Source organism: Phyllobates terribilis, unplaced genomic scaffold, assembly GCF_046119375.1.
Source record: "Phyllobates terribilis strain yellow unplaced genomic scaffold, ASM4611937v1 Scaffold_3__8_contigs__length_932513732, whole genome shotgun sequence".
In the NCBI taxonomy this organism is placed as follows: domain Eukaryota; kingdom Metazoa; phylum Chordata; class Amphibia; order Anura; family Dendrobatidae; genus Phyllobates; species Phyllobates terribilis.
Genome location: NW_027362763.1, coordinates 619,160,659 through 619,169,250, shown reverse-complemented (window position 1 = coordinate 619,169,250; position 8,592 = coordinate 619,160,659).

Sequence of the window (8,592 nt, the reverse complement as noted above, 5' to 3'; positions counted from 1 at the left end):
CATATTATGACTTAGCACTGCAGGATGCCAAGGAACATGCCAATCTAAAGACAGAGATCTTGGCATGCCTGGGAGTGAATATGACGACGAGAGCCCAACAAGTCCACCACTGGGTGTATGCCAGTGACAAACCCCCTCACTCACAGATGTTTGACTTACTGCATCTGATCCAGAAGTGGTTGCAGCCGGAGTCTTCCACTCCTGCCCAGATGGTTTAGCGGGTGGTGATTGATAGATTCATTCACTCCCTTCCCAGGTCAGTACAGACTTGGATTGCCTAGGGCAACCCTCAAAATGCGAACGACCTCGTCGGTCTAGCAAAGAGGTACCAGCTGGTCTAGAAATCTCGCAGGAAACCGGACATAGTCACTTCCCCATAGTGGAATACCCAAAGGGGCGCGGGTTCACCCCGGAGGGTGTCTAGAGCCACAACTGGGGGGCGGTCCACTTGCATTGAGGGTCCTGCAAAGACTGTCATTAAGGATGTGGTCAGTTGGCATTGTCACAATCCTGGATACGTAGCCGCCCAGTGTCATATGTCCCCTGTTCCTATTACGTTTATCCAGCCTGCAGTGTGGACTGTCAACCCAGCGAGGGGCTGCAGGCATGTGTTGTGTCCATTAATGGAGTGAGGGTGCTTGGGCTGTTGGAATCTGGGAGTCTGGTGACCCTAAACAGTGCTACCCTTCCCCACCAGTTGGTCCCTTCCAAAACCGTGGGCATTCCTTGCATACATGGGGAAGCCAAGGACTACCCTCTGGCCAGAGTGACCTTGGGCACAGACTGTGGTGCCCAGTCCCACAAGGTCGGGGTGGTCAAGGACCTGATACATGACATATTGGGGCATGATTTTTTCTTGTTTTGGGACTTGTGGGAATAGGGAACCGTATTGAGTAGCATGGACAAAAGCCAGGTCCCTAGTGAAAACCCCCCATCAAAATTTCAAGTGGATGAGTTCCCACTGCGTGTTCTTGTCGGCAAAAAGGTCGACCAAGGAGGCCAACCTCCCCGAGTTAGAGGAGTCAGGAGAGAACTTTGGGACTGCTCAAGTTTGGGACCTGACCATGAAAGGGGCGTTTGACCAGGTTACTGTCTGTAACGGGGTTGCTCAAGAGGCGAGGGCAGTCACCAGGTTCCCCCACTTTGCAGTTCAGGGGGAGTTATTGTATCAGGTGACCAAACTAAGGGGTGGTGAGACAGTGGAACAGCTGTTAGTTCCAGGGCCATACCGACAGAGGGTATTAGATATGGCCCATTCACATGTTCTGGGGGGACACCTTGGGGTCAAGAAAACTCAGGAGAGGATAATGAGGAGGTTTTATTGGCCAGTGTGTTACCGGGAGACCGTAAACTATTGTTGGTCCTGCCCCACCTGCCAGATAACTGCTCCCTCTTCCCACTTCCGTAGCCCACTAATCCCTGATAGAGGTCCCCTTTGAGAGGATTGACATGGACCTAATGAGCCCTTAGTTAAATTGGCACGGTGCCACCAATACATCCTGGTGGTCATGGACTATGCAACCTGCTACCCAGAAGCTGATACCACTAAGGAACTCGTCGAGCAGGAGCATAGCCCGGGAACTTGTCCATATATTTGCCAGGAACGGACTGCCGAAGGAGATACAGATGCATCTCAATAAATTAGAATATCATCAAAAAGTTAATTTATTTCAGTTCTTCAATACAAAAAGTGAAACTCATATTATATAGAGTCATTACAAACAGAGTGATCTATTTCAAGTGTTTATTTCTGTTAATGTTGATGATTATGGATTTCTGCCAATGAAAACACAAAAGTCATTATCTTAGTAAATTAAAATAATTAACAAAAAACACCTGCAAAGGCTTCCTAAGCATTTAAAAAGGTTCCTTAGTCTGTTTCAGTAGGCACCACAATCATGGGGAACACTGCTGACTTGACAGATGTCCAGAAGGCAGTCATTGACACACTCCACAAGGTCCCAGAGTTCCAATATTCATTTGGAAATCAAGGTCCCAGAGTCTGGAGGAAGAGTGGAGAGGCACACAATCCAAGCTGCTTGAGGTCTAGTGTGAAGTTTCCACAATCTGTGATGGTTTGGGGAGCCAAATCATCTGCTGGTGTAGGTCCACTGTGTTTTATCAAGACCAAAGACAGCGCAGCCGTTTACCAGGAAATTTTAGAGCACTTCATGCTTCCCTCTGCTGACAAGCGTTTTGGAGATGGAAATTTAATTCTCCAGCAGGACTTGGCCCCTGTCCACACTGCCAAAAGTACCAATATCTGGTTTTAAAACAACAGTATCACAAAGCTTAATTGGCCAGCAAACTCACCTGACCTTAACCCCACAGAGCATCTATGGGGTATTGTCAAGAGGAAGATGAGAGACGCCAGACCCAACAATGCAGACGAGCTGAAGGCTGCTATCAAAGCAACCTGGGCTTCCACAACACCTCATCAGTGCCACAGGCTGATCACCTCCATGCCACGCCGCATTGATGCAGTACTTGATGTAAAAGGAGCCCCGACCAAGTATTGAGTGCATTTACTGAACATACATTTTATTAGGCCAACATTTCGGATTTTAAAAACATTTTTCAAGCTGTTGTTATAAAGTATTCTAATTTACTGAGATAATGACTTTTGTGTTTTCACTGGCTGTAAGACAATCATCAACTTTAACAGAAATAAACACTTGAAATAGATCACTCTATTTGTAATGACTCTATATATGAGTTTCACTTTTTGTATTGAAGAACTGAAATAAATCAACTTTTTGATGATATTCTAATTTAGTGAGATGCACCTGTATTAACATACCAAGGAACTCCATTCATGAGCAAGGTAATGAAGGAGCTGTGTAAGGTCCTCCAGATTGCCCACCTGTAAACCTCAGTTTACCATCTGCAGACGGACGACCTAGTGGAGCGCTTTAATAAAACCTTAAAGGCGATGCTAAAAATGGTCGTTGAGAAGGATGGTCGTGACTGGGACTACCTCCTGCTGTTCCTGCTCAGGCTGAATGAGGAATCCAAGTGTGATGCATACCCGATGCCCCACATCGATGAACTTATTGAGAGCCTTGGGCCTGCGAAGTATATTACCACCCTAGACCTGACGAAGGGCTACCGGCAGATCCCCATGTCCCAGAAGGCCAAGGAGCCTGATGGGTGTTTCCAATACACTCGAATGCCTTTCGGATGGCAGGGGGCCCCAACACCTTCCAGAGGGTCATGGATTGGATCCTAGCCCCACATAAGAAGTAAGCTGCAGCATACCTTGAGAACGTTGTAGTCTTTAGCCCAGACAGGGATAGTTATCTAACAAAGGTTCTGGATGCTCTGAGGAAGGTGGGATTTACTATAAATCTAAAAAAAGTGCCATTGGGAAGCAGGAGGCCAAGTACTTAGGCTATGTCATCGGGAGATGCGAAATTAGGCCTCTGAAATTAAGACAATAAGGTCGAGGCAATCCAGAACTAGCCGCAACTTTTCTCCAAGAAACAGATGAGAGCATTTCTTGGAATTGTGGGATATTACCGGCGGTTTATCACAAATTTTGCCATGGATGGCAGTGTCACTTACGGATTTTGTCAAAGGCACCAAATCAACTAAGGTGAAATGGACGAATGAAATGTAGACAGCGCAAACCCCGACTTTGGGCAGAGGGGGGGAATATGTGACAGAGTCACTGGTCATATATGTGAGGGGAGATATGTTTCACTGCAGCTGTTAGCTTCAGTGAACTGAACCTTAAAGTTTTCTCCAGCATGTTATGTGCTGGGGGGGTCAAACCACCATTTTAAAAGGGCTTGGTTTTTTGTGAATGACTATAGAGTGGAAGGGAGGTTTTTCACCATATCTCCACCTCAAGGCTGTGACTGGGTAAGTTAAATGCTCAGTCACTGTTTTTTTTTTCTCTGGTGTGTGGTCCGGAGAAGGAAGCCTCCAGTCTGGGTGTGTGGAAGCCAGAGAGCTCCACAAAAGGACTTTTGTTTGGTGAAACTTCATTGTGCTACCCGGAGCAGGTGAAACTCCGCTCACCTATGAACTGTTCTATACTTTATCTTTTTGTTTCCTGTTATCCTGGAGAGGCCATGTTTATTTTGTGGAACCCTGCGGTTGTTTAGGCCATACTTTAATAAACCAGCAGGAAGTTAACCTAAGAAGTGTTTCCTGCGTCAGCCTCTGTGAGAGCCAAGCAAGTTGCTTTACTACGAGATATAAGAGGTATTCATGGCAGCCCCGGTCTTTAAAGGTGGGGCCGGGAACATCACACTCCATGCAGTGTATCCTAAGCAATATAAATACAGCAGTCTCAGTGTATCCTTAGTGATGTACTGTATATACAGCAGTCTGTTGAGGTGCAAAACAATGGTGAGCTGAAAGGTGGGTACAGCAACCTCCTACTGCTTGAGTTCTTCAGACGTTACATGAGCAGTGGTGAATTTCCAAAGCTGAGGAGATAATGCACTGAAATATGCATTTGTGTTTGGAATAACTTACTGCCGTGAGCTGTTCTTTTCAAAACTTTTCACCGCAAAGACCAAACAGTGCTCCAGACTGAATGATATACACCTGGAAAAGCAGTTGTGCTTGCAACATCAGTACTAACACCACATCTCACCAAACAGAAGCAGTTCCTGCCATCACATTAGGGGTCAGTTATTAAAATGTTTGCCCAAATATGCCAGGATGATTTTCAAGTTAATGATTTTGTATGGCACAGGAAAGATGTTACAAATATTCAAATGGCCCTTGGCAGACAAAAGGTTCCCTATCCCTGAGATTTTGCAATACCATGGTATTACAATATATAATAAATATTTGTGTTCAGCTTGTAGCTGTGCTTCAAAGGATGACCAAGATGGTGAGACAGGGGCCTTCAGCAGGCCCCTGGCTCCCATGGCAACCCATCGGTCCCCCACAATCACCTATCAGGGGGTCAGTGTAAGCACTAGCAATCACGCCAATTAAATGCCACTGACAGCAGCATTTAAATAGAGTTAAACAGCAGCGATCTTGGCTAGCGACGATCACTGTTACTACGTGCAGATGTCGGCTATGTATTATAGCTGGCAACTGCACTGTATGGATGGGGCATGGTACAGCTTCTGAGACCGCTCCATATATTCGCACCCTGTCACGTACATGTCCGGCGGAGTGCGTGAAGAGGTTAATAAGGGATGGTTGATATTAGAAACAGCTCCTCAAATACCCTTTTGGGGAACTGCAGTTCAGGCACAATCTTTTGAATCATGTAAAAGTCAGTTACAAAAAAGACAATTAAGAATTAAATTGATTTGTGCCAAATTTATTAAACGGTGAACATTCCTTCTTAATATATGTGGCTTATTTTGATCAGCCAAACAGAATTCTAAATATCTTGTGTGTACATAGGGAGAGACCTGCCAGTCACCTACTGCAGCCCTGGGAAGGGCTGGCCGAGGCCTTGGAATGTGATGTTCAATTTGACTTGCAGTACAGACTGGATCAATTGTGGAACCAGTGGTGTGACTATTTCTCCAAAGTGTCCCAGAAGCCATTTTTTCAACACAACTCCAGGCCACATGTTGGTCATGCTACTTGCTACTGTGAGCAGCCTATGTGGCCTAATTGTGCTACCATGGTATGCAGCATCTCCAGCCTTGTCTTTCATTGAGCACATTTGAGATGTCGCTAATCGATTGACAAACACAAAGGGAAATGCCAGCAGTGGATCTTGATGGTTTTTGTGACTAGGTGCATGGCAGAACATTTCTCAGACAAGTATTAATAACCTCAGTGATAGCATGCCAAGGCGTAAAAGTGCTTGTATTTCTGTGAGTGGTGCTCTTACCAAATATATCAAGATGTTTTGAAAAGCTTAAATTTTTTCATCACTTAAATATCATTAACATGTCTATCGATACTGTAATTTTCACAATGCAATGACTTTTCATTCTTGATATTGCAATTTCAATGTTGAGGTGTGCATATACAATATACAGTACAGACCATAAGCTTGGACACACCTTCTCATTTAAAGATTTTTCTGTATTTTCATGACTATTAAAATTGTACATTCACACTGAAGGCATCAAAACTATGAATTAACACATGTGGAATTATATACTTAACAAAAAAGTGTGAAACAACTGAAAATATGTCTTATATTCTAGGTTCTTCAAAGTAGCCACCTTTTGCTTTGATGACTGCTTTGCACACTCTTGGCATTCTCTTGATGAGCTTCAAGAGGTAGTCACCGGAAATGGTCTTCCAATAATCTTGAAGGAGTTCCCAGAGATGCTTAGCACTTGTTTGCCCTTTTGCCTTCACTCTGTGGTCCAGCTCACCCCAAACCATCTTGATTGGGTTCAGGTATGGTGACTGTGGAGGCCAGGTCATCTGGCGTAGCACCCCATCACTCTCTTTCTTGGTCAAATAGCCCTTACACAGCCTGGAGGTGTGTTTAGGGTCATTGTCCTGTTGAAAAATAAATGATGGTCCAACTAAACGCAAACTGGATGGAACAGCATGCCGCTTCAAGATGCTGTGGTAGCCATGCTGGTTCAGTATGCCTTCAATTTTGAATAAATCCCCAACAGAGTCACCAGCAAAGCACCCCCACACTATCATACCTCCTCCTCCATGCTTCACGGTGGGAACCAGGCATGTAGAGTCAATCCGTTCACCTTTTCTGCGTCGCACAAAGATATGGTGGTTGGAACCAAAGATCTCAAATTTGGACTCATCAGACCAAAGCACAGATTTCCACTGGTCTAATGTCCATTCCTTGTGTTCTTTAGCCCAAACAAGTCTCTTCTGCTTGTTGCCTGTCCTTAGCAGTGGTTTCCTAGCTGCTATTTTACCATGAAGGCCTGCTGCACAGTTTCCTCTTAACAGTTGTTGAAGAGATGTGTCTGCTGGTAGAACTCTGTGTGGCATTGACCTGGTCTCTAATCTGAGCTGCTGTTAACCTGCGATTTCTGAGGCTGGTGACTCGGATAAACTTATCCTCAGAAGCAAAGGTGACTCTTGGTCTTCCTTTCCTGGGGCGGTCCTCATGTGAGCCAATTTCTTTGTAGCGCTTGATGGTTTTTTCAATTGCACTTGGGGACACTTTCAAAGTTTTCCCAATTTTTCGGACTGACTGATCTTCATTTCTTAAAGTAATGATGGCCACTCGTTTTTCTTTACTTAGCTGCTTTTTTCTTGCCATAATACAAATTCTAACAGTCTATTCAGTAGGACTATCAGCTGTGTATCCACCTGACTTCTGTACAACACAACTGATGGTCCCAACCCCACTTATAAGGCAAGAAATCCAACTTATTAAACCTGACAGGGCACACCTGTGAAGTGAAAACCATTTCTGGTGACTACCTCTTGAAGCTCATCAAGAGAATGCCAAGAGTGTGCAAAGCAGTCATCAAAGCAAAAGGTGGCTACTTTGAAGAACCTAGAATATAAGACATATTTTCAGTTGTTTCACACTTTTTTGTTAAGTATATAATTCCACATGTGTTAATTCATAGTTTTGATGCCTTCAGTGTGAATGTACAATTTTCATAGTCATGAAAATACATAAAAATCTTTAAATGAGAAGGTGTGTCCAAACTTTTGGTCTCTACTGTATATTGTATATGTAGATCTGCAGTGGTGATGTGTGTGTTAATTATATAGGCTGAATAAGAACTGAAATAGGTGTATCCAGCTAATGTTATCATGATGATATATTATCTGTATGCTATATATAAAGTGATGGGCTAAAGTGGGGTTAATTTATAAAGTTGGATGGCTCATGTTTTGTTTCATCACATCATTATGCAATACAGTATAATTGACACATAATACATTATTTTCATTCTCCGTGTACAACATACAAGAACACTACTCTTGGGAGCCTATATAACTAAATGTGTAAATAAGAAAAAATATGGAGCATTCATTGTGAAGCAATGAGATCCCTGTGTGATCCTGCATTGTAGAATAAAAAACTGGCAAATTATCCTGCTCATGGTTTACAAGGAATCTTTACGCTGCCTGGAGAGGAGGGAGCGGTTTCTGTGTGATTGTGAGTAAAGTGATGTCATTCTGTAAGTGAGCAAAGCGCTTGATGGGCTTTCTACAGAGAGGCCAATGGGGATGCATACACCAGTGGAGGATGGGCTGCATTGTAAATGGATGAGTGGAGTAACAGCCACTATACTACACCGTTGAACAGGATTTTCAATGGATAGGTTAATAAAGAAACCATTTTAGATGACGAAACACACTTTCATTTTATGAGCTTCTTGAAATCCCTTGTCGGTCTGACAGAGCATCAATCTACTTAAAGCAGACTGGTAAGCAATGGAAGTAGATCTGCTGAGATAGAAAGCGATGAGAGTGTCATATAGTAGCAAAATACAACACCAGATGCTTTGGACAAGATGCCCAGCCTGTCCAATGCCAGAACATACAAAGCTAGGACATACTGGCAGCTTGCATGGCTTCCTATGCTATTGGGGGTGAGACAGGGAAATCAGGTAGTAATCCCCACAGGGATGTATCCATGCTGTGTACAACATTGGTGCTGATCTGTAAATAACAGCACATTGATACATTTGCAAAAATATTGCTCCTATTGAT